The sequence below is a fragment of the Candoia aspera genome, chromosome 1, assembly GCF_035149785.1.
Source record: "Candoia aspera isolate rCanAsp1 chromosome 1, rCanAsp1.hap2, whole genome shotgun sequence".
NCBI lineage: Eukaryota > Metazoa > Chordata > Lepidosauria > Squamata > Boidae > Candoia > Candoia aspera.
Genome location: NC_086153.1, coordinates 323550420 through 323577926, shown reverse-complemented (window position 1 = coordinate 323577926; position 27507 = coordinate 323550420).

Sequence of the window (27507 nt, the reverse complement as noted above, 5' to 3'; positions counted from 1 at the left end):
AAAAAAAAATTTCAGAGCTCCTGATCAAGGGGCAAAGCTCTAGTGATAGAACATTGAGTGAACTTTTCCCCCCCTTAGTCTCTCAGGGAACCCCATTAACTTCTTGTGGAACTCCCAGGCTCCACTGAACAGTTTGAAAAACCTGATTTACAAAAAAGTTCAGGCATTTGAAACAAATTCAGATACCTGGTGATTTAACCAAGCTGTGAGATACATAAGGGAACATGGCAAGGATGTCTTCTGTCTCCTCTGCTTTTTATTTTAGCTTTGGAAGTGTTGAATAGAGACATTAGACAAGATGAAAGAATAAAAGCTTTGAAAATTAAAAAAAAGAAGTCTGTAAGCTAAGGGCCTTTGCTGATGATTCAGTTTTGATTATACAAGAACCTCAGAGGGACGTTGAACACTTGATGAAGAAATTGAAAGATTTTGGTGCATTAGCTGGTTTTAAAATAAATAAATAAAAAATGAAGATGTTGGTTAAAAATATGACTATACAGGACCAAGAAATTTTGATGAATAAGACTGGTTTTAAAGTAGAGAAAAGGGTTAAATACCTGGGGGTTACACTCTCAAACACAAATTATATGTTGTTCCCAAATAATTATGTTAAGATTTGGAATGATGTGAAAAAGATTTGTTGAGGTGGGATAAATTACAACTATCTTTGTTGGGAAGAATTTCTGTAATTGAGATGAATGTTTTACCCAGGATATTATTTTTATTTAGGACAATACCATTTTGAAAACTGATGTTTCATTGAAGCAATGGCAAGAAGATATTTCTAAGTTTATATGGCAAGGTAAAAAACCAAGAATTAAATATAAATTGTTACAATTGTTACAAGATGCTAAGGAAAGAGGGAGGTTCAGAGTTCCTGATTTGAAATTATATTTTGATACCTGTTGTTTGGTATGGATGAAAGAATGGTTGACTTTCAGAAATAAGAAGTTATTGGAGTCGGAAGGTCATGATTTGAGATTTGGGTGGCACAGCTATTTGTGGTTTGAGGAAGCTAAAGTTAATATAGACTTCAAAAATTATTTTAATAGGTGTGCCATATTGAGAATTTGGAATAAATATAAAGCGAGACTGTCTCCTAAAGTTCCTTTATGGATGTCACCCCAAGAAGCTTTTTTTCAGAAGAGGGATGACAGTGAAACCAACATGGTTGACATTATTGACTTTTGTTGAAGGAGAACCTAAACTAAAAACAAAAGAAGAATTGGAAATCGAAGGTTACACTTGCCACTGGTTCACTTATGTGCAATTGACAGAAAGATTTAATTTGGTTAAGAAGATTTATAACTTTGCAAATGAGAAAACTCAGTTTGAACTGGACTGGTGTGCTAATGATGAGCATGTTATTGGTAAGATATATAAACTTTTATTAAAGATGATTATGTTAAAGATTGTATGATTAAATGGGCAAAGAATGTTGGTTTCAATAACATAATGGGAGAACAAAGGTTTGAAATCTACATTGAATTGAAAGAGACTTTTTATATGATCTACATTGAAAGAGACTTTTTATATGATATATCATTTAATACCTGATAAATTGTCAAAGATGCATAAAGGAATAACAAATATATATTGGAAATGTTCCCAAGGTGATGATACTTTTTATCATCTCTGGTGGACTTGCAAGAAAGCTAAAACTTATTGAGGTCAAACATACAGTTTATATTTTAATTCAAAAAAAATTTAAGGTTAACGTACAGTTGAGGGCAGAAGTTTTTATTTTAGGCTTGATGGATAAACAGTTTGAAAGGAAATTTGGGACTCTGTTTCTATACATGTTAGCAGCAAGACTTTTATATGCACAAAGGTGGAAGGACTTACAAATTCCTTCAGTGGAAGAATAGATGGTAAAATTAATGGAGCTGGCAGAGGTGGTGAAACTGGCTGCATTGATTAAAGAAAATAATTTGTCTAACTTTGTTTCTACTTGGAAACCACTTTTGGACTTTGTGTTTCAAACTGAAAAAGATGAAGTTTTAATCTTGGGGTTTGATGATTAGGAGTGTATAAAAATATAGAAATATTGTGTTTTATAGATAAAATAGAGTAAGAGATTGATGTATTTTTATGCTTGTATCTGTACTGAAGATAGTTGGAAGTCACTTTTTCTTCTCTCTTTGTTTCTGCACTTTTAAGTTTGTTCTTTTTTCATTCTTTCTTCAAATTCTTTCTATTCTTATATGTTTTACTTATTTTCTGAAATTTAATAAAGTTTCTTTTTTTTAAAAAGAAACAACTTCAGATACTAAAAAAAAAATGGAGATTGTCAATTGTCAATTGTCTCCTGGCCTGTGGCAGACATTATAATTGCAATTAGAAAATTGCAATTAGAAAAAGTAAGGCTTTGGGACAACAATGTTGCTTTATATAGATTATCTGATTTATGGAAATAGGATTTTCAGACAACACTGAAAAATATGTTGATTTGCAGCATTTAATGTCAGTTTTCTAGGTGATTGGTTTAAATAGATTTACAACTTACACCTAAACCTCAAAAAAACCAAGATTATGGCAACCAGCTTGATTGATAACTGGCAAATAGAGGGAGAAAACATAGAGGCAGTTAAAGACTTTGTATTTCTAGGTGCAAAGATTACTGCAGATGCTGACTGCCGTCAGGAAATCAGAAGACGTTTAATCCTTGGGAGAAGAGCAATGACAAATCTCAATAAAATAGTTAAGAGCAGAGACATCACACTGACAACAAAGGTCTGCATAGTTAAAGCAATGGTGTTCCCTGTAGTAACATATGGCTGCGAGAGCTGGACCATAAGGAAGGCTGAGAGAAGGAAGATCGATGCTTTTGAACTGTGGTGTTGGAGGAAAATTCTGAGAGTGCCTTGGACTGCAAGAAGATCCAACCAGTCCATCCTCCAGGAAATAAAGCCAGACTGCTCACTTGAGGGAATGATATTCAAGGCAAAACTGAAATACCTTGGCCACATAATGAGAAGACAGGACACCCTGGAGAAGATGCTGATGCTAGGGAGAGTGGAGGGCAAAAGGAAGAGGGGCCGACCAAGGGCAAGATGAATAGATGATATTCTAGAGGTGACAGACTCGTCCCTGGGGGAGCTGGGGGTGTTGACGGCTGACAGGAAGCTCTGGTGTGGGCTGGTCCATGAAGTCACAAAGTCAGAAGCGACTGAACGAATAAACAACAACTGAATTTTTCATGGCATTGCTCATGTAATTTAACCACTGTCCCACTTACATGGTCTTGCAGAAGAGTAGCTAGGTTAACCTGGCCCATTTAAAATAGCCAAGAAGGTTGCAGGTGTTTAAAACTATAGGAACAATTAAGCTAATTTATGACTTTCGAAGATCCAATCACTTCAGGAGTTGAATTGGTATGTACTATCTAGAAGATTACAAACTAAATCACTCCACTTCTGTCTGTTCTTGTAGGAAATCTATTGTAACTCAAAAGAATGCTTGTAGAATATAAATTACATAACCGATGAGAAGTTGGCTTTCATAAGCACAATCCTCATCTGTATGAAGGTTATGATGGGCAACTACAATTATTCCATTTATTGTGAACAAATTATTAACAAAGAGCAACTTTTTGATTTTTTTTCTGATTTCTGGAAAACTATTCAAATGTAGCTGCTTGGATGACATCACCTTACACAACTCACAAGAAATTAAACTTCATGATTACCTTTGTGAGGATGGTTTAGCTTAGCAAGCAGCCAACATGCAGCTATTTTATCTGGATTTTTAAAAGCCCCTTTGCCTTTGATTTTTATTTAAAAATATTTCATGTTTGTTTATAATGAATAATGTTACTCAACGTGAGAGGGAGCATTTAATGCCAAATTAAGACTTTTCAGATCTGGGCACATGAAACAGGAGGCTCTCCCAGGTGTTGTTGACATATGATGTGAGGTTCTGCCTTATTGGATGATATAACCAAAGATCCTAGCAACATGCCAATTTTTACATGAGGTTTTAGACTAAAGTGAGGGTAAAGACTCCCTCAAATTGAGCTCAACCCTAAGTGACTTCATGGATACATCCATGATGCTTTCTTGGCAACAATATGGAAATGGTTACGCATTGCCTTCTTTATGGATACTTTTTCCCCCTTGTCTCCCATCTAAGCAGACCTGAACCTGCCTAGTTTTTCCGAGATCAGATCAATTCAGTGCTGCTACCTAGCTGGGTTAAAATATCTATCAGCATGGATATTACCATGGCTTAGTTACCTTTCCATTATTAACTGTCTAAGAATGGGAAGGGACAAAGGGCCACTCTGGAAAGAATTTGGGTTGACTGAAATCAGTTGACTCCCCTTATTGTTCTACAGTTGGTGAAGATGCATTAGATCCAATTATTGTCCTTTGCCTACAGGTTGACAAACAGAGAGATTATACAGAGGTATTTAATTCCCTAACTTTAATCTGGAGCTCATGAGGGGCAATTTTACATACACTAAAGCTGCTATTTGGAATAGTCTTCCCCTATTTAGACATGCCAGATGAAGTGATGAAAGTTGTAGTCCAAAGCAACCTAAGGAACTCTTTGGGGGAAGGTGACTTTAAAAGATATCATAGCAGACACTTTCTAAAAATCTGTTTATATATTTATATACTTTCATTTCTCTGTGTTCATCCATTTCTGGTGGGAAAGGACTGACAACTGATAATTATTTGACCAAAATTAAAACAGATTTGGTTTGAAAGACATTCAGCCAAATCACTCCCTGAACCAAATCTTTTAATTGAACTTCCAAGGTAATTCAAGGCATCAGATCAAATCAGATGCCTTCAATTACTTTGAAGAGATCTGAAGTCAATTCAGAGATTCAACAGACTTTCTGATGTGCTGTAGCTTTGCAGAGTCTCAAACGCTGGGCCCCACTGATCTGTCAGCCAGGAATGTTTTTATTGGCAGAAGACTGATAGATAGGCATTCACTTGGGCAACTTGAAAGATGGCTAAACCCTCATTTTCAGGCACATACCCAGAGTCCCCCAACCCCACCCCAACAAATGTTACAGAGGGCTATTGGCAGTTGTTTTTACCACTAGGAGATTATGCTAGGTGGGAGGGGAAAGGAAGCCTGTCTTGTTACTGAAAAACAGGTTGCAGGGGCAGTGCAATTTATGTCAACATACCTTCCTGCCAGTTCAAGGACAGGAGGAATGCATGTTGGAGTGGCCATTTGTTTATTTGTTTTATATGACCATCTGATCAACCTCCTGGTGACTAACAATAAATAAAATAATATAATAGTGATAAAAAACAATTAAAAACAAACATACATGAACAGAGCAAAACCCAAAAGATAGCAATCACCACAACAAAACTGGGTTCACCCCAAACTGGGACCCAATGCTTGAGGAAAGAGGCATCTTTGAGAAGGGAGCCCCCCTATACCCAGCTGGTCACCCAGCAGGTAAATTAAATTGTGGATGAGTAAGGCCTTATTACAGGCTGACCTGGCATTAGTAACAGCAGCCAGTTCTGATATTTGAGGGTCTGATAACCGGTCATAGGGGAGGAGCCCCTGAGAGGTATAATGCAGAATCTAAGACACTGAAACTGCTTTCCCTCTGAGTAGCCCTTGACCTTATCGCCTATGCTGACTACCACCAAGATGTTACTACCTGCTTCATCACCCTCCTGAGGAACAAACTCCCCCAACTCATGCCTACCCTCCCTCAGACTCCATTCAACCTAAACCAACCTCTCCCAGCTGACCAACAAGTTCCTCAAATTGCTTCTGACTTAGCACTCAGCAATCCTGGTTCCAGTCGTAGTCTTATAAAACTTCAGATGAAGCTTCTTTCTAGCTCTTTCGTAGCACACCTACAAACCCACTGCACCACACCTTCCATTCCCCACCCACTCTCACTGGAGCCAATAGGGGGTCAAAAATAATCCAATAACCCTCACCAGTGACTAGGGTGACCTTGGAAGTTGCCATATGTCCCATCACTTCTGGGGACCATGGGAAACCTCCCCTCTATTAATTCCAGTTCACATTCTCATTCAGCATCCTCCAAACTCAGATTGAAAATCCTTTCCCCTCTGATTTCAGGTCCTCCAGTTGCTGCACTAAAGTATCCTTGGACATGTAGTACCAAAAGATTAAAAAACTGGCACACTTTCCTTGCTCACAAGGTCCCACTGCCACATATGAAGATTAAGATAGCTGCTGCCCCAGGCAACAGACTCTGTCACCAGCCTGATTCTGCTCCTTTTGCCACTCACCATCAACACCTCGGTGCCCAAGTCCTCCAGACCACCAAGATTGGGCCTCTTAAAGTTGCCATTGCTGTCTTTCAACACTTGGACTCTGCCACCAAGGGAACAGCTGCAGTTGTACTAATTACTGCTGCCACCAGGCTCAAGACTTCCACCAGCTCTGTAGCAGCCCCTGACACTGACTGGCTGTGTCAGCAGATCTATGCAAAATCTCCCCATCATCACCAAACACTTGATCCATGGTGCCTCCAGCTCTGTTTGAGGTCTCTTTGCCACCAAACAGCTGAATGGTAGTGTTGTTATTGCTGCCACTCACCTCTGCAACTCAGCTCCATCCCATTTGGTTCCCACCATCCTCTCAGTCACCATGTTAGCTGCAGCAAATTTATGACCAAGCTGTACATGTAATCTTCTCCAGCAACCACCACAAATACCTTCCTCACAGGTCAACGATCCCCATAGCATTCAGAGACCTTCTCTAACCAATACAACCTCCATACCTTCAACAACATATTAATAAAGCAAATTCCTGTGGCCTGCCATCAACATCTAACCCTCTCCAGGGACATTACACACACACAAAAAGAGGAAGACTCAATTTATAGAGCTTTCCTTCCATATCTCAACAAATCTGTTTGGGGGGTGTTGCTGAGTGGTTTGATGGGCTGTCTGCAGGGCCGCAACTGGGGGGGGGGGCAAGTGGGGCATGTGCCCTGGGTGCCACACTGGGGGGGCGCAAAAATGAGCACTGGGGGGGGCACCAAAATGGATGCGGAATCCATGTATGCCCCAGGTGACACAGACCCCAGTTGTGGCCCTGGCTGTCTGATAGTGACATGAGAGCAAGCCAATCAGTTTTATCATCTCTGAAAATCTATCATCATACTTGACTCAAGAAGGGTTGCTTATTCATGGACTAGAAGACCATCTTGAATCATAGTCTTATAAAACTTCAGATGAAGCTTCTTTCTAGCTCTTAGGGAACAATAGATATACAGTATATATGATTTATGAAGCCTACAAACACAAGTGGTGTTGATGGTCATCACCTCAGAAGAATACATGAAAAAAAGATCTTTTAATATGTGTTATCCACCTAAACAAAACATCTATGTAGTCATATGCTTGAAATTCTTGTCCTCTGAGAAATTTAAAATGTTTGGAAAAACATACAGTATGTCATATACGAAGATATCAATGAATGGCTGGTAGTAGCGCATGATGTATCTATATAAAATCGCACATGGTATGGCAAAAAGTGATAGAGAAAAAGATTTTCTCCTTCTGTTTAGACTGTAAATCCTGTGGCCACATAATAAAATCAACGGGGAGTAGATCCAGGAGAGATAAAATGTGGAAGTATATCCTATCATGCATTCTTCTTGCAGACGTTACTGCTCATAAATTGAGGTGATGACTTTAGAAAGGCTTACCTCACCTTTCTTAATTTGGTGCCTCCAAATGTGTTGAATCTGGGAGTTATAATCAACATCTCTGGAGGGCATTAGGTTGGGAAAATATGGTAAATTCATAGAAGGCAAGGTAGCAACTGCCTATTAACCACTTTAGCAAGGTTAATTCCCAAAAAAATAGAGATTTCAGTATACAGTATTTCTGAATCCAATTTTTTTTCCTTCCTAGCGTTTGCCTGTGGGTGAAGGTCCGCTTTTAGGATCAACCAAATGTTGATCCATTGGTTGTGACAGGAATTGACTGACTGGCTTGTCACCCAAGCTTGACATTGTGGGCTGAGAGAGAGAGACTGGCCCAAAGTCACCCAGCCAGCTTTCATGCCTAAGGTGAGACTAGAACTCAGCCTCCCAGTCTCTAGCCTGATGCCTTCACCACTGGACCAAACTGGCTCTCTGTTTCTGCACAAATGTTGGTGCAGAAAGCTTTCATGGCTTCTCTTGGATCCAGAATGCAGATCTAAAGGGATTGTTGTTGAGTCTGGTCCAGCACATTCTTAAGCGAATACTAGATTGTGCATGCAAGTAAGATGAATAGCCAGCTGCAGTGGCAGATTTCTCAGAACTGTTCGGCTGAATGCTATTGGAAACAAATTACTGTACCTGATGGACTTTTAGATGATCTCACGAGACAGTTCTTACCAAGAAAACGGCATGTGGAGTGCCAATTTCACATAGCATCCTTTTGTGAGCAAGAACATAGAAAAATATATTGAAATAACTAAGTTGCGTAGTAGATACATAGGCACTGCATATGATTTTCTGCTTCTTTATTACACGCAGAAGGCATACATACAAATACAAACACACAGAGTTCCTAGGAGAAGATCCAAATAAATGAAATAATATAAATATAAATCACTTTGTCAATTCATAATTACTTGGTGTTTGTTTCTTTTTTTAAAAAAAAAGCTAAACAAAATAGACATATAATATCTGCTGTAAAAAGCCTGTCATGGAAGTAGAAGTCATCAAGCTAATGAGACAGATAAAATCACTTTGGCAGAGAAAGTAGCTGCAAGAGGAAATGTATATTGTTCTAAGCCTCAATTAATTTGATCCAGTCTATCACCGAAAACAAATGACGGTGTCAGGCAAAACAAAAGCTCAGCAAAAGGTTGGGGGAAGAGGGAGGAAAATGAAAAGAGTGGGGAGAACAAAGTTAATGACTCCCGATTAGCAGTTCAAAGCCCATCTGTTTATTTAGGCTGCCCACGGCCATCCATTTCTCCCAAAATAGGATATGAATAATTGAAGATTGGTTCCTATCATGCTTTTGATAATGGTCAGCTGATGCCAGCCAAGAGAGCTGATAGGCAAATCAAGCTGTGTATTTGGAAGGGAGGGAGGCAAGGGGACCTTTCAGGAAAAGTCCATATAAACTATTGCCATGCAGAAAAATGCTCCGGTATTTATTTCCCTCTCAGTTTCTCATTCATGTGTTGGAAAGAGAAATTACTTTTAAAGTTTATTTCAAAGAAGAAGATATGTTCAGAGAAGCCTTCCTTTTACATCTGGAACGAGACCTTCATTTATTTAGTTATGGTGGCCATGGATGGTATGAATAGTGATCGTCACGACGGTCATTTACAGCATCCCAGGCATCAGTTAAGTCTCACAGAAAGACATCAAGAAGATGTTCCTTTTCCAAGGGGTGAGGGTGTTATCTAAATTAGGCAACAGTTCCAATAATAATTCTTCATCTTAAACCTTCAAAATGAGAAATGTCAAAATAGGTAATAATCAGGACTTATCTTTAAAAAAAGCTGTATTAGTTTACCCAAGATTAAAAAACACAGTGAGTCACAACATCACCAATAAGACAGGTGTTTTCAACTGATGTGGTGCCATAAACCACTAAACATTCAAGTAAGACTGATCTTTCACATCATCTTGATAACACAAATTCAGGAATCTGCTGAAATTAATATAATTTAACCAACATTCAGTGGAAACCCTTGAGAAATGCAATCATTTTGGAAGGTAAGGCTGATAGGAAAAGAATCTTCCATATAAAGATTTCCCCTTTGAGCTGGATGGCATTTTCTGATAATAAATGGTAGGAAAATTCAGTCCTGTTTGCTTTACTCAGAGAACTGAAGACATAAGGAGAAATAGCTTGCTATCCTTCTTGAAACTGGAAGTTGAATGTATGAATACTTAGATTTTTCCCTTCTTTAACTGCCCCCCCTTTTTAATAGTGCTGCAATATGGTATACAAGTTAGAGCATTCAACATCATTTTAAAGTCCCTACTTGTTAAGAGCTATTCACTGCAGTCCTGAACTCATTCGTCACACTTCTAGTTAGAACTGGGTTGGTGTAACATAGTTTTGTACCCAGAGTCCTGTGGCACTAAATAGATATGTATTATAACAGTTTGGAAGAAATGTTATTTTTATTTATTTAAATGTATTGGCTGCCCAACTCCAGTGGACTCTGGGTAGCATACAAAACTAGAGAATACATAAAAACAGCTAAAAACATTAAAACCCAGACTAAAATGATCTAATAGACAGCAAAATCAACAAAACAAAGCAAAACAGGGATCATTGAACAAATAATAACATCAACCCCAGGCATGGGACCAAGCCAGGTTTTCAAAGCTTTCCAGAACCCCAGGAGAGAGGGCGCCATCCTTATCTCTGAGATGCTGTTCCAGAGAGTGGGGAACGCAACAGCAGAGGCACGCTTCCTAGGTCCCACAAGATGGCAATGTTTAATGCAGGGGGCCTGGAGCGCACCCACTCTACTGGAACATACTGGGCAGGCAGAAACAGCTGGAGACAAGCAGTCGCTCAGATATCCAGGCCCTAGGCCCTGCAGGGCTGTATAGGTGATAACCAGCACCTTGAATTGTACTCAGAAGCCAACTGGCAGCCAATGCAGCTCACATAGCAGCGGTGACACATGGGCACATCGAGAGGCACCTGATGTTGCTTGTGCTGCTGCATTTTGAACAAGCTGTAGCTTCTGGGTGGTCTTCAAGGGCAGACTCATGCAGAGTGCATTGCAATAGTCCAATCATGAGGTGACCAGGTCATGAGTGACTGTCTGAAGGGCTTCCCAATCAAGGAAAGGGTGCAACTGGTACACAAGATGAACTGCACAAAGGCCGTCCTAGCCACAACTGCCACCTGCTCTTCAAGCAGTAGCTGCAAGTCCAGAAGGACCCCCAAGATGCACACCAGTCTTGATTGGGGAAGTGCAGCTCCATCCAAGACCAAAGATGGTGACATTCCCAATCCAGGGGATCCAAACAGCCACAGCCACTCAGTCTTGTTAGGATTTAACTGAAGTCTGTTCTGCCCCATCCAGATCTGAACAGCCTCCAGACACTGGGTCAATACATTGACAGCTTCACCTGTGCCACTCAGGGTTGAGATGAAGAGCTGGGTATCATCAACGTACTGATGTTACCACACTCCAAACTGGCAGATGATCTCACCCAGTGGTTTCATGTAGATGTTGAACAGGAGAGAGGAGAGGGGAGAGTGTCGAGCCCTGAGGCACCCCACATGTGAGGGGCCACAGACACAGTCTCTCCCCTCTGTCAACACTGACTGAAACCAACCACTGAGAAAGGAGGTGAACACGGGAGCACAGTGCCTTCCACTCCTAACCCCTGCAGCTAGTCCAGAAGGATACTGTCAATTGACAGTATTAAAAGCTGCTGAGAAATCAAGGAACACTAGGATCAACAAGCTTGACCAATGCTGTCTCTGTACCATACCATGGCTTGAAGCCAGATTGGGTCCAGATAATTCGTTTATCTGTAGCTGTTGTCCAACTACCTTTTCCACAACCTTTCCCACAAAGGGAAGATTGGAAACTGGAGAATAATTCTCCAACAAGGAAGGGTCCAGGAAAGGATAGGGATGTTCCTGCATCAATTACGGAGATAATTTCTATTAGAAAGGAATCAAGAGAAGCTTAGACTGAGTGGCTTTGGGTTTTAGGGCCTACCGAATCCGGGACTTTACCATCTTTGGTTCTGGATGGGGTGGCCCTGCCCTAAATGGACCCGGTGCACAATCTGGGGATCTTTCTGGACTCACAACTCCTGCTCGAGAAGCAGGTGGCAGTCGTGGCTGGGAGGGCCTTTGCACAACTTCGTGTTGTGCACCAGTTGCACCCATTCCTGGATCATGAGGCTCTGCTCACAGTTACTCATGTCCTGGTCACCTCCTGAATGGACTACTGTAAAGCGCTCTACATGGGGCTCCCCTTGAAGAGTATCTTGAAGCTTCAGCTGGTACAAAATGCAGTGGCACAGGCAGTTACGTGTGTCCCTAGGTGGGCACACATTATGCCTCTGCTCCGTGAGCTGCATTGGTTGCCAGTTTGCTTCCAGATCTAATTCAAGGCACTGGGTTTGACCTTTAAAGTGCTACGTGGCATGGGGCCAGGTTATCTGAGGGACTACCTCTTCCATATTACATCAACCCATCCCATCAGGTCGGGCAGGAGAGGCGTGCTGTGGTCCTGTCTGCAAAAGAATTCATCTGACAAGACCCAGGAGGCAAGCCTTTTCTGCCATGATGCCCACCCTCTGGAACATCATCCCTCCTAAGGTGAGATTGGCCCCAACCCTTACGGCCTTCCCGAAAGCCCTCAAAACATGTTTTTTTCAGCAAGCCTGGAGATCCCCTGGTAACAGGGAGCCTGCCCACTGGTTGTATTATATGTAATATCTTCCCTCTGGTGGTCTTGTTTTATCTATTCTTATGGTTTTAATGGGTTTGTAAAATGTTTGAATGGCTGGTTTTATTGTATGCCACCCTGAATCACTTTGTGTGAGATGGGTGGCCGTATAAATTTGACCCAATAAATAAATAAATAAATGTTTAGCTAGACAATTATGATATCCAAAAAAATAGAAGACAAGAACAGAAAAAAAGAATATTACATTTACCCAAAAGGAAGTTGACTGTTTTTCTCACATAATTATCTATGAATTGGGGTGGGGAGGGTATATTTGATAAGAATATGAAAAGGGAGGCATGTTCTTCTTTTCAAAATCACCTGCATCTATTCTCTCATTCTCCATGAATGTAGGATACTCATTCTCCAAGTCCACAGGTAATACTTGTAAATAAGGGCCTTCCAGAAAGCCCTTAAAACATGTTTTTTTCAGCAAGCCTGGGGATCCTCTGCTAATAGGAAGCCTGCCCATTGGTTGCATTTGTAACAGCTATCCTCTCATGGTCTTGTTGATTTATTTTTATTGTTTTTAATGAGTTTGTAAAATATTTTAATTCCTGTTTCTATTGTACGCCACCCAGAGTCACTTTGTGTGAGATGGGCAGCCGTATAAATTTGACAAACAAACAAATAGGCACAATTAGTTCTTCCTGGGGGTTATCCACAGGTGAAGGACAAAAAAATTGAGGTGGCAGCCATAACTATACAATCAAGGCCCTTCCCCTTTTGTGCTGTGTGGACATCACATACAAAGGAGTGGGACTTCGACCACACGCTCACAACCTCCAGTCCAGCTTGGCTTTTTGATGCACACAAACACTCCCACAGACATCCCAGGTTCTTCTCTTATAAGTGTACTTTCTGGCAGGTGTAACATTGTGAGATCATGAGAAATATATATAATTAATAGCTAAAAATATGGAATGGCTGTAGTATGCATATTTTGCACGCAGGGATGTAGATATACATATCAGATGGAGTTAAAATACCACAGGGATAATACAGGGATACAGCTTCTCTGATACGAAAGAGACTGAGGCTCTTCATAGCTTGATATCAAATGTAGTAAAACATGAAGATATTGGATTACACAAAAGTCTCATTACAAAAACATGACTCATCCAAAGCCCTACAGATTTCAGACTAGTTGCCAAAATTTGGAGATAAGAGGTCATAACGCAATAAATAAATACATAAAATTTCTCCTAAGTTCTAGGCTTTTAAGCACAGGGATTCTTAACCTTCTTGTGCCATAAACCCCTCTGAGAGTCTGATGAAATCTATAGACCCCTTCTCAGAAAAATGTATTTACTGTAAATAAAATAAAATAAAATAAAATAAAAATACACAGATACAGATACAGACTGTATTACAAAGGGAACCAATTAACCTCAAAAATATTTAAAAATAATAAATATATAATATTGCTCTATATACTTCTTTATTAATCTATTAAAGCAATGAAAAGACAATACCCTTTTTAAGGGCATAATAATTTAAGATAGTGAGATTTACTGAAGTTAACAAACAATCTAGGAGTCTAGAGGCCATAAATTACTTTGTTGCCTACAAACATTATTAAAGGATAAACTAAATTTCAGTTAGAGGTTAGTGAAAATAAAGTAATTTTTCTTCCCCACCCAAGTTCATGGACCTCCTAAAATCTACTCATGGACCCCAGTTTATGAACCCTTGGCAAAGCTGAAACAGTAAGTTTAGCTGCAGGGATTATAGAGCTATAAATTTAAAATCTGGTAAATTTTGAATCTCCAATAAACATGGCTGTATTGCCTGGATCCCTGAGCATTCATTTCTCCAACTAGCAGTCAGAAGACACGATGAGAACTCCTTAATCTCACAGCACATGGACAGACTCAACCATAGTTTCAACTGGGAAACTGTGAGCATCCTAAACCAAGCCAAATCCTAAAATGCCAGTGATTTCCTGGAAGCCTGGCACTCAGACAAAGCAGCCATCAACAGACACAGAGGTAAACAACATTTACATACCATTCAAAAGAGACAGTAGAAAAGCCAAAAGACCAGCACACTCCCTTGCCAGCAATCAACACCCAGATATGCAAAAACCAACACTAGCATTAACACCAGATAAACCATCAAACAGCACAATACACCCTAATCAAGGAACTATTAACTCAGGCAATCAACCAAGCAGCAAACAACAGCCCAATCAAAGAACTCCCAAGGAGAGAACAACACCCCTACCAACACAAGCAGGGCAAACCACTGTATATAAACTGAGAGCAAGGCCCACTCCCTTTTCACACTGAAGATGTTGCCTAGTCTGGCAATGAAACGTCTGCAAGAAAACAACAAGGCTCAGAGAGCACCAAGGACTCCACATTCATTTCTCAGCAGCTGCTATCACTGTTGCATTGGATAACCCACTATCTATCCAGGCTTTCAGTCCTGATGCAATTTCTGTCTGCCCCAAGCAAAATTCCTTCTCCTTGGGATCATCTGAGAAATCTAATTCTGAAAAGAAGCATGCAGTGAAACAAACAGGGCAGTTTCTTGCACAAAACAAGGATCCAAATGCACAAATGCTTTTGTGGTGCAAATTTGAACAGTGCTTTACCTTAGAACAGAAGCCGAAAGCATAACAAAAATCAGCACAACAAAGTGTTACCCAGTCTGGCCTCCCCTAATGTGTTGCCTTCAAATGCATTGGGACTACCATTCCTAAATTTCCCAGCTTGCATGACCAAAACCTATAATGACTAGAGAACTTGAAAGCTGTAGTCTGGAGGATGCCAAGTTCAAGACTGAATAGGATGATTCTTTTTGATACATTGTTAGCTCTATGCCTGGGCCTTTGTCAATTGCTCGGCCGGTGCAGCTAGATGAAACAGTTGTCCTAAAACTAATACAACAAAGGTACAAGCAGAAACCAGGTCAGAAAGGACTTTCTCTAGGATGACCCAAAAGAAAAAAGAAGGGAAAGATTCAGTTACTCTTCAGTAACCTCCATTAGGACCATCTATAACTGGGATCCCAGCTTGCTGTCCAGGGTTGCCAACTTATGGGTCTTAATAACTATCAGAATCCTGGTTCCATCTGTCCTTTTTTGGCAATTAATTTGTAAATATGGGCAACTAGCTTGCTGCAAAGCAGAGCTTCAACCCTCAGCATCATCTCTATTCCAAAAATACCTCTGAGCCCCAAATGGGCTTCACAAGCTTTCTTAGAAGATAAAAATGATGGGTGGTTGCAGTCATTTGGAAGTGCACCTTCCTGTATAGAAGAAGGGTGGAGTGAAGGGATTTCTACTAGAGAGAAGGGCCAGGCAACAGCCTGCTGGGATGGCAGAAGATATTCTAGTAAATTAGTGCTTTGTAACTTATGGTGTCCCCCAACATAGCAGCCATTTTCCAACATTCCAAGATGTTCACCCAATTACCAATGGGCTCATCAGTTCACAGAGGCTGGGATTTCCTGGCCTTTTGAAGGAAAGAATGATGTTTTTCTTTGCCTTTCCCACTGGCCTCCACTGGTCTTACTGCAGCTCTGGTTTAGCTTTGAATTGACCTATTCTCTTCCCAACTCAGCGATTGTTGCAGGAATGCTTTGGTTCTTTCTTTTTTCTGAAAAGACGTGTGACCTGTATATCTCTCATGCTCCTCTCTGTTCCTCATTCACCCATGTCCTGATGCTCTGCTCTCTGCTGACATCTCTGTCCAGTGATTTCAGAGCATTGGACAGGCTGAGTGTGTTTACATGAGCCAGAGTTTTCCTGCAGCTGCAGAGTATCAGATAACCCATATCTATAATAGGTAAGGCACAGCGAAGGAGATGGCTAACCCTATTAGAGACTGTGGGCCACTAAGTCAATAAGATTAATGGTAAAACTGTAAGCCATCCCTCTGCAGGGCGGGTGCTTTCAATAAAGAGACTCCTGTTTAAGCCATACTGGACCCTTTTCACTAATGCATCTTCCAGAATACATTCCTGATCTATTTCTATGAAATGCAAACACACAGATGGATGCAAAGGCCAAAACAGATGGATCAGCTCAACACAAATCAACTTCACCAGTGGTCATTGTAAGCTTTTGTCTTTTCACTTCTGTATTCCAAGATGAAATACCCACATTGGAGAACATAAAGATTATTGCAGCTGTATCTCTTCAGGCAGCCTGTCTGCCTGTGCTAACTTAAGCTCTTCACAGATTAACTTCTCCATGGTATTTTGCAAAGAACCTTCTCTCTTTCAGCTATCAGCTTTAAAAAAAAATCACAGCTATAAAATTAGGAACTTCATGGAAATTCCTCATATCGTTTGAATGCTTTGGATTACAAATGGAAAGTAATGGGTGGAAGATTCCAGATAAAGGCTAACCTTAGTGCATCACACACCATATATGAGAGTTGTGCAATTCTTCCACAACTCTTTTGTTTTGTGGCAACAGGTCATGTGAATAAGTGTTTCAAATCAGCAGTGTGAAGCAGTGTGGCCCCTCACTTCTAAACAAGGGAATGAATACATTGCTTTACTTCGCTGAAGGAAACAGGCTTCTGAGCCAAGCAGAAGTTCATTTCCAGCTAAGAGAAGCACCAGAAGAGGTGAGGTGTAAAGCACCACACCAAAGTGTGTCCATCCCATACCTCAGTGAGGCCGAGAGCACTGTTTTCACAATATGAAGCATCTCACTCACATGAATGATCAAGCCCCGTCATATAAGTACCACAGGTTTCATCAGGGCTACTCAAAGGATGCTACTGCCTGATGGGGAAAATAAGATTCCACCCCACCCTCCATACTTCATGTACAAATGCAAACTAGTTGTACGTTCTTTCAACTCTGCCAATGGGTCAATGTTCTGCATTACAATGAAAAATATAACACTGCTTATCTCAGCAGTAACAGCATCTGTCCAACTTCGTCTGAACTTAGAAGCTAAGCATGGTTAGTCCTGGTTAGTATTTTGATGGGAGACCACCAGGGAATTCCAGAGCTGCATAGACTAGGGAGTTGAAAAATATCCCAGAAAAGCTACTTCAATACTGCTGCCAAGACAGCCATGGCATCAATCATGTAGTCAACAGGACCTGAGCTCAGTTTGAGGACACCATTACTCTGAGTGCAGCTTAAGGGATGCAGAGCATGACCCATGGCACACATGGCTCTTGGGAATTTCTGCCACAAAATGCTTGAATTCCAAGAAGTTTCTAAAAATAAATCTGAAGATGGTAATGATGATGATGATGATGCAGTTGGAGGTGTGTCAGATGCCACATTGTCTTCTTCACTCTAACCACAGCATCAGTTAGGAGTTCACAGTCCTGTCTTCTACCTCACCCTCTACTGTTTTTCCAGCCCTAAAGAACAAAACATGGCTGGGAAAAGCATGGGAGATATTTGTTCATTACCAAAATAAAAATATAATAAAATAACAAATAGTTTGTCCTTTCCGAGCCCAGTTCTGAAATTGGGACCCTATGATTATGTCACCTAATAAGTGATGGATAATGTTCAATGGATCTTTAGCATCTAAAGTCATAAACATTCATAATTTTAAAAATGAATACATTTCAAATTTCTGCTAAGTTGTTAGAAATAGGTCACTCATAGATGCATAACTGATGATCCTGATGAGATACTGTACTAGATCCTCAATTCTAGTGATTACCTCAGTTCTCAGAGAGGAAATTTATTTTGTACATATTCAAACATTGTTTGTCCTAGGTCCATATTGTAAAAAGTTTAACTTTACAGCAATCTTTAATCTGTGCATGATTTTTGATCTGAAGATGTTATCTGCTTGCACAGATAGCATTTATTTGCCCATTGGGGAGGCAAATACAGCATTTCCACTGGATGCGATTTAATTCAAACTGTAGTAGTTCAGCCAAGAATATATTCTGCATTTTGTCAAATTGGAAAATTCTCTGGAATTTAATGGCTTTTTCTTATTAATACTTTAAATCAATGTAGTCTTGAGCTCCTTAAGAGTAAAGTACATCCACCTGCTGTGACTCTGTCCATAATGTCAGTTTCTTAAATGGATAGATTGACTCTACACCCATCCAGGACCCAGCTGTTTTTCTCCTCTGCATCTAAGGCACAGACTACTTGTCTTCCCTCTTAAATTTTGCTCAGAAGACAAAGATCAAGCAGCACATTTTAATAATGATGGAGTCATCAAATGCATTTCTCAGATGCCTGGACCTGAAGCTTTGGCTAAAAGAATATCAATGTTGGTAAGTTCATTCCCCTACTCCATCAAGCAGAGGGCTTCAGTTAATAAGAAGGAACCCATTGCTGGAGCTTCTGCTGGGTCATACATGACTAAGGACTGGAGTCAAGCTGAAGATTTTGCAGTAATGTGACCACTTAAGAATATCTTCAGCAACTGAAATGGCCACTTGCTAACGATGAATATAAGAACTGTTGTCAGTCAAGGATTCTTCTAGCCCTGCTTCCAACTCCAACACTTGCCAGCCAAAATGCCTCTGGAAAACCTGAATAGGGCATGATGGCCATGGTATTCCTATAGTTTATTCCCAGCTTCTGTTACTGAAAGGTATACTGCATCTGAGAAGGACTGGAGATTCATTTTGGTGATGTTGGCTAATAGCTGGTGTAGATTCATCTTCCCTCAATTTATCTTAGTCTTCTTAAAAGACAGTGAGCAGCAAAGTTGGATGTTCAATAGCAGATACTTGACTGGGAATAAGATCAATGCCAAGGCCTTGTAAAGCAGTAGAAAAGAACAATGAAATGTGAGGGTGGGGTACTTGCAAGAGGGAAGTGGCATTTACTTTGTCTGGCATCCATGCATCTCCCATATTCTGCTACTTTTTTCCACAGAAGGGGTCATGGCAGCAAAAAGTAGAGTCTTTCCCCCCAGCCCCCAGCCCCTAAACACACATGCATATTGACAATGTTTAAATCATGACCAGGGTAGAGATTAGATAAAGCAAGCCTAATTATGCTTGTTTAAGAGACCACCTCATTCACTGTGCCCTACATTAATTATGAGGAAGAGAGGGGGATTGTGCCAAGCCCACCCTAAATTTGACATTTATTCCTGTCCTACTTTGAGTACATTTTAGACTAATTAGAATGAGTTTGGTGAGTTTCCACTTGATTGCAAAGCCACATCCATGGAAGAAATAGGAATAAAGGTGCAGCAGCTGGTCATATTTAAGCTCAGTGTTGCCTCGTCCCCTTGATCTCAAACACCAGGGAAGGAGAGCTGAGATCCTGCCTCCAGTGCCAAGCCATTAGAGAACATACTGTAATTCCATAATGCAAACCAGAATGACTCCTTAACTGTGCCGAGCTGGGATGAGAATTTCTGACATAATCCATTTACATGTTTTACGGTAATCACTTCCATCTTTGGGACACATGCAAACAATGCCCCTATTAGACATTGAAGTTTGGCAGAAAGACAGATGTTCAAAACTGCTGGATGCCCGGTAGAATGCTGAGACTGAATAGATGGGAGGAACAGGAGATTATTGCAAGCAGGCAGTGTCCCAAAGCTATTACGCAATGTAAATGAGTTAAGCTCTGTTTTCAGCAGGGTTGTGTCCAGAGCAAAGAACACACATGAGTTCTGCCACATCAGACCACAGTCCATTTAAACCAGAATTCTATTTTGAAAAGCCAGCTTGTAGAAATGTTACCATGATAGGGTTACATTATTATTATTATCAGCTGGAGCAAAACTCTAGACATTATGCTTTTTCCATATCCACCCAGTGTTATTCTGGCAAAATACGTCCTGCTGGTTAGCTTGCAACTCACTAAAAAGAAGAAATTGGTGCTCCTATATAAAACACATGCTCTACAAGCAGGTTCTGAAGGCAAAAGCTATTTCCTATTGTTTATTCTAGTATATAGTGCAAATGAGTGTGGGATTTTCATTTAATGACCAAGGCTAAAGAACAGATGACCAATCCCTACCTGCATCTCAGGAACTTCACATCTCTGTATCCTGCATATTGTATGGGTAAGCTTTACTGTATATTTTTGTCCATCCTTGACCTCCTGCTCATAAAAGTCAATGAATAAACACAAATTTTAAAGAGAAGTTCCCTTTACCCATTTTCTCATCCTCGTTGATGGATCTGTGTAAACTGCCCTGTAAAACAGCACAAAACAAGCAAAACAAAGAGGTCCTCATTCTCGGTCATGTTGAAGTTGGATGTGGGGAAGGAATTTCAGACCTGTTGACCAAGCCCCTGAGCACAGATGCTGAAAATCAGTGGCACTATTTTCCACACTTCTGAGGTGGAAAATACACAAAGCAAAGTATGCCTTCCAACAGTTTTAACATAACACAATAAAAAAATAAAAAAATAAATCCACCACCACCACCCAAAAGTGGAAAAGTTGAAAAATGCTTGTCAGTATGCATGATGTTGATATCCATATATGTCTGCAGAGACGTTGTGTAATTTCAGCCTTAATTTCTCCCTCCTCTTCCCCAAATCTGTACCATGCTGACTGGGCAATTCTGGGAGATGAAGGCTATATATCTGGCAGGTACCGACGCTGGGAAAGGTTTTTTAAATTAGGAGACCTTGAGCTTTTGTTTTTCCTGATAGAGGACAAAGCCATTAAGAACATGTTGCTTCCTGTCCCTTTCTCTATTATTGTCTTCTGGAAAATGAAAGACAGGCAGTCACCCCACCAACCTTGGTGAGAAGTCCTACAAATCCTATTAGAACTCTGGCTCCCTTTGAAATGTCTCCAGATGTTTAAGCTGAAAAGGAATATCCAGATCTGCCTTGAAATTATGATAGCTTCCTTTCTGAGGATGACAGTTCCTCAAAATACCTGAACATGACAGACATGTTCAGTTCAATGAAATGCAGAACAAAGCAGCACCTTATACTGATAACAAACTATTATTTGGGTAGCAATCCAGCACATTTACTGTACAAGCAGACTGCAGCCAAGCCCAGTAGCCTAAAGGTCTGTGCTGTCCATGCATCTTGGCATGTCAACATTCTAACAGAATTAGGAAGTCCTTGGCCTCTAGACATGCGATTGCACAAAGAAAGGCTTCATTAGGATTTCTACCTAAATATAGCTAACCAAGGAGATTAGAACATTACATTTACTTTCGGGCATCTACCAACACAACACAACCTGAAATAATATTGTTTGAACACGGAGTACCAGAGGATAAGAGAGTCTATGCTGCGACAAGCTCAAGATGACAATTATGGAGACAGAGTGGCCTTCCCCAGCTCATTGGACTACAACACCTAATATCCCTGCCTAGCATGGCAATTAGCCATTTTCCTTGGGATGATGGGAACTGTATTCTTGTTGGAATTATCAGGGATCAACTCAGCATTGTCTCATAAGCATAAGGGGGTCACTCTAGCAAATCACATCTCTATTGTGCTTGTGGGATGTCACATGGGTCACCTGATTTCCACTTCCTCCTCCTCCTTGGGCTTGGGGATTAACAGTCTGCATTACCTCGTGGGCAGACATGCAAGCAGGAGGTGCTGCTGTGTGCAGCCCCTCCCCCTACCATCTCGCTTGCACCCAGACTTTCTATTCCACATAGAAAGTGTCTACAAAAGAACCAGTGATGATTAAGTGCTTTCTACTATGAACCTACCTGTATCCAGATCTACTGAATAAAAGTAAGCTATCTCTATTTTCTTCATCTAACTACAGTGTGAAGACTGAATTTATTTTCTGAATGTAATTAAGCTTAATGTGCAAGTTCCTTTGTTTGGTTCACGCTTCTACTCTGCAAGATTGCTGTTTGCTGCTTGGAGTTATTTTATTAACCTTTAAAAACTCCATCAATTCTAATATCAGGAGGGGTTATTTTGGAAGAGATTGCCCAGGTTGGTGAAGATTGTCATACAAAAACAAAAAAAAGAATTTGATGTGGAGGTATGACTCCTAATAAAAGCATGTTTGGGTTAGATACATTCAATAAAACAAAAGGAAGTGAACCTCAAAAGGTGATAAGATCATACTGACAAACACATTGACAAACATACCAGAGTGTGTTATGTGTGTCATATTTTGAGTATAAAATAACACAATTCTTCATTCTGTCATTTACACCTCTTGCACAGGAGCTTCTTCCCTTTTGCAGCTTGCAAAGAAATCTTTCCGAGCTGCTTTGATCAATATGTTTTAGCTCCTTTTAGTTTTTTTCTTGGATTAAAAAGCATAACGTGGCTGACAGTCTGAAGTCCAAGGCTGCACATGGCTCTCAAATATTTTATTTATAGCCCTGGAGCTCCTGCTGATCACAACTGCTGAAAATTGGTAGCGTGGTTTCCCACTATTTTGGAAAAACATGAGTCCCCTAACTCTGGTTTAATAATGTTTAAAAAAACAGAGAAAGCCTTTCAAAATCTTTTTTTAAAAAAGGAAAAGTCCTTGGCCCTACCCATGTGAATAACCTGGTGTTCACACAAGTTGCCCAATCAATGAGAGCAGCCAGACAGATGCATTTGGGAAGCCACACACAGGAGACCGGCAATTCCTCTGCCTTTGGCGCAGAATGCTGGCACACACTATTGCTAGTTCTTTATTGACTGTACTACTAGAACAACTGTTTGGGGACTGATGTGACCATCATCACGGTTCATCGTTGTATTGTGACATCTACTTCAACACAACACTTCAGGAGTACCTGATCAGGGGAATTAACAACTTTCCTAACTAATCAATTTCTTATTTGTAAATCCCTATTCCATGGCATGTCCCACCCATTTTGGACTAGCTGTGCATGTTCAGTGTGCACTATGTTAATATAACAGAAGGTGAACTGTCATAGAGAACATTTATTACAAAAATAAGCAGAGAACAGTCCTCTATTAAGTCTAAGATGTGCTCATTTATGCTAACAGCCTTCCAAAAATCTCTTGGGTTATTGTGTGTATGTATGTACAGTATGTGTGTGTGTGTGTGTGTGTGTGCGCTCGCATGTGTATGTATGTTTTGTTTTTTATGTGTGTGTGTCTATGTGTGTGTGTGTGTGTGTATGAAAGTTATTGTTGCCTTGCCTTTCCACGCTGGCCATATTGCTTATTGCTGTGATCAGTTTCAGAGGACTCTCCAACAATAAGGTTGCATTGAGAAGACACTACAAGGTTGAAATATGACCCATCAGAAGCTCAGTTCAGGAAGTTCAAGAACAATGCAGAGGGGAAAGATAAAAGCAATCCAAGCTGTGAAGCATCTTCCCAGTGGGCCACTCAGCCGGCTTCCCTTGTTCCTTCTGGAACAATAGGAGATGCAAGCCATTCACCACTTAAAAGGATAGTTTCCTGATAGGGGATTGTGTATCTTTCTGAAATACAAGAGAGGTTTGGGGTACTCAGGATAGACTTTTGGAAAGGTCCACAATTGGGCCATTGTTTGGGTGAGAATGGCCATCCGTATTCAGTAGAACATGTACGTCTCGCTGCCCAATGGGAATTGCTGTCAGTATTTCACTTTTATGTTTGCCTTTCAGTTGATTGGAAAGGGCCAGAGGGGTGATGGGAGCCTCAGCAGATGCTAGGCTCAGTTGTCCATGAACAGAACTGGGCATGTTCATTCATAATAACTTTGCAACGTTTGGGACACCACCACCGTAAGCAAATCAAAGGTTTATGTCGAAAGGAAGCCATTCGGCAAGGCCTGTGATCTGAGGCGTTTCAGCAGTTCAGTTTTGTGGGAATGATACGTAGATGAGAATGCCAAAAGAGTGCTTAGGTTCCTATGTCCATGGAGGGTCTAATGAAATCAAGACAGAACATGAAAGGCTCCTGGTTTTCCTCTCCTGTCCCCTGCCCCCAGCTTTGATCATCACAAGGCCAGATTGGAACTCACAGACCGAGCAGTCCTTCCTTCAGCAGTGCAGATTCTGAACTTCAGGCTGAATAATGTAATATTTCCATCTTCCTCACATCTTTCTCAAGGATCCTAACTCAGCCAGGGTTCAAGATATATGAAACTGGCAAAATGTAAGTATCGACTGTATATTGCCAGTCTCTAGTATTCCTAATTGCCAGAATAGTGAGGCATGTTTTCTAGAAGAAAATATGAAAAGCTAAATACCAGCTTTTTAAAAAGATATAATGAAGGCTGTTGCTTAAGCAAAATAGTCTCTTGCGTTTTCCCATAGGCGTTCTGCCTGAAGCTGAAGGTGGTAGAGCACATTTGCCTTTGAGTACTGCTGGCAGGAGAGCCTCGTGTGAATCTGATTAGCAGCTACTGATTGAACTGGAGTTTTCAGCAGGTTCTTTGCACAACAGCTTCTGAACTAATTCTGTGTAGGATACAACCAGAGTGGTAAATTTAGGCAATAAACATGACATTTCAATAGTGAGCTTCTTAACTTCTGTTGTACACCACATTGATTTGTCCCACCTGAAGCAGTATAAAAGGAAGGAAGGAAGGAAGGAAGGAAGGAAGGAAGTAAGTAAGTTCAGGCCCTAAAGTGGCACACGACACCCCTAGAAAGTGGTCTGCTCTGGACCTCCCCTACAAAGCATCATAAAATCACAATTTCAATTGCCCAACATGCCCTCAATAGCCCCATTCCATGGTATGGTGGGAAATTAAATGGCGGCTCCCATCTGAATGCCTTTGGTCCTGCTTCTTCTACCAAATAAACCTATCATAGACTGCCAACATAGCAGGGAACTGACAATGGTCATTCTTGGGAAGGGCTATAAATCACGAGCACCCATGCAGAAATTAGCCTAGGCAAGTATTTCCCCTACCAAGAGGGGAAAAAAGTGTTGGTAGGCCAATATAGCCTTGGTAAGAATGGAGTCTTTGGGAATTGGGAGCAAAGTTTTAAAAAGATCCAGCAGTAGAATAGAACTAGGATATCAATTTCTCAACTACATTAGCTGCACCACTAGCATGGAAGTCAAATCTGAACCACATTAAGGAAATAATTCTGTGGCAGAGGCTTTGCCATTTTTTGAAGCTTTTCTTCCCATGAGAAAGAGATTTCTGTTTTTCTACCATAATCTCAGAGATTTTGAGCATTCCTTTCCCATTTCTCTTGACACTGTTTTAGAAATTAATTGATAGAGATGGCAGAAGGTGAAACTGCTCCTGGTTATAGCAGTTACATAACTGCTTCCTGTTATATAAGTTGATCATTCTGAACACTTTCTGGATGTCCACACTTCCCAACAAACAAGGAAAAGCCCTCAAAATGCCTTGGTATTATCTGGTTTCCAACTGAAATGTGGAAAGTCAGGGGAATGCAGATGGCTACAGGAGTGTTTCTCAACCTTAGCAACTTTAAGACATGTGGACTTCAACTCCCATGTTGGCTGGGTAATTCTGGGAGTTGAAGTCCACACATTTTAAAGTTGCTAAGGCTGAGAAACACTGGGCTACAGAGAGGATTGTACAATGAAATGCAAAATATTCAGACAACCCCCTTGGTTATTTCATAATGAAATAAGGGCAAGAACACCACACTTCTGAGAATTTTAGTGAAATTTCACCAAATTTTTCTTCTCCTTTGGAACAAATGTTAAAGGCAAATAGTCTTCCATGAATATCAGGGGAAAAGATTTGCTCCTCTCCTTCCCATCACATGTTCATCTGAGCCCCTGAAGGAAGTCTATGTGTGAGTATATACGCGCTATTCAGAGGTTAAGACCAATGCCTGGGTAAACCTCAAGGAACCATATGCTCATATGGCTAATAATACCCTGTTCAAGCAGGTTGAAAGAATATTCTCTCCCTTATAAAATGTGTTATATGCTAAGCCTCATACATGCACTTAAGTCAATAGGTGATGGCACTTTACATAAATATATGACAGTCTGCTGTTTGGTGCAATAAAAATCTGCCATATGAAACGTGGAAGCAATTCCAAAAAGCAGATCTCACATTTCTGCCATCGTTAAAGTCAAATTCTGACATGCTGTGATTAAAAACCCAACATCTGTACACATTTAAAATTAAAATATATAGGGATCCGTGTTTGCCTCCCTCTGCACAAATGTTTTACTGCCGACTTGCTCTCTTTAAATATTAAAAACATTACATTATTTTATTTTAGATGTCACAGTATGTTACATATCACCCTTTCACCTTGGATTTTTGGTTCAAATCCAGCTTTTAGCTGAGGAAATAGAAACCATCTGACCGTGTTTGGGAAGCCTCGGCTTGGGGCCTCGCAGACCCTGCATTCATGCGACAAAAAGCAAACAAGCAGAGATGTAGGCTGTAATCTAAGCACACTTCTTTGGGAGTTAGCCCCATTGAACTCAGTGGAGCTTGCTTCTAGGGAGGCAGCCATGAAATTCCAGTCTTAGATTCTTAAAGTCATATGCATACAGACGTACACGAGAAAATGAGTGTGTGGAGGACACATACACACGAAGAAATCTTAGGTAAGGGTTAGTTCCAGAAGCAAAACACTGTCTCCTGGACTGGACTTACTTATATCATATTTATATGTATAAATTCCTCAGTATAAGATCAATGCGTGCACGAATCACATGAACAGTCTCCATGGGAATAAAGGGAATCAGAATTACACCTCCTTGCCCCAGTTCAACATTGGGGATGGAGCCAAGAGCTACAATCTGCCTTTCTTCTCACCCTTTGAGTCTTTCGTGTGATTAAAGGGATAAGAAGCTGCGTTTAAACTTAAAACTGCCTAGATATCTCAGACTGGAAACAAAATGCAAATAACATAGCCAATCAATTTGCATTCTGCATACGTAAACCTGACTTATGCTATATATGTAAATTTTGCATATATAGAGAAGCAAATTTGTGTGATTCCTCTTATTTTCCATTAGAATTTGTCAATTTTGTCAACTGGGTCAAAAATATGTCAAGATGAAGTAAGCCAATGATATTTCAAGGCTAACAGAAGGACTGGTGAATGGACAGATGCAGTTTAGTGCATTCTGTATGTGAAAAGAGCCATCTTTCCTGCCTAGAAGTATCTTTGTAGAATTTCAGGTAAGGATTTTGAAGCTGTTATCTGAGGTCTTTTTACAGCAATCACTCAAAATCAACTATACTATAGAAACACCCACTAAGCAGTAAACGCAAACAAACTTACCTAATACACACTAACGGAGCTTGCAGGGACAGCATCAGTTTTGA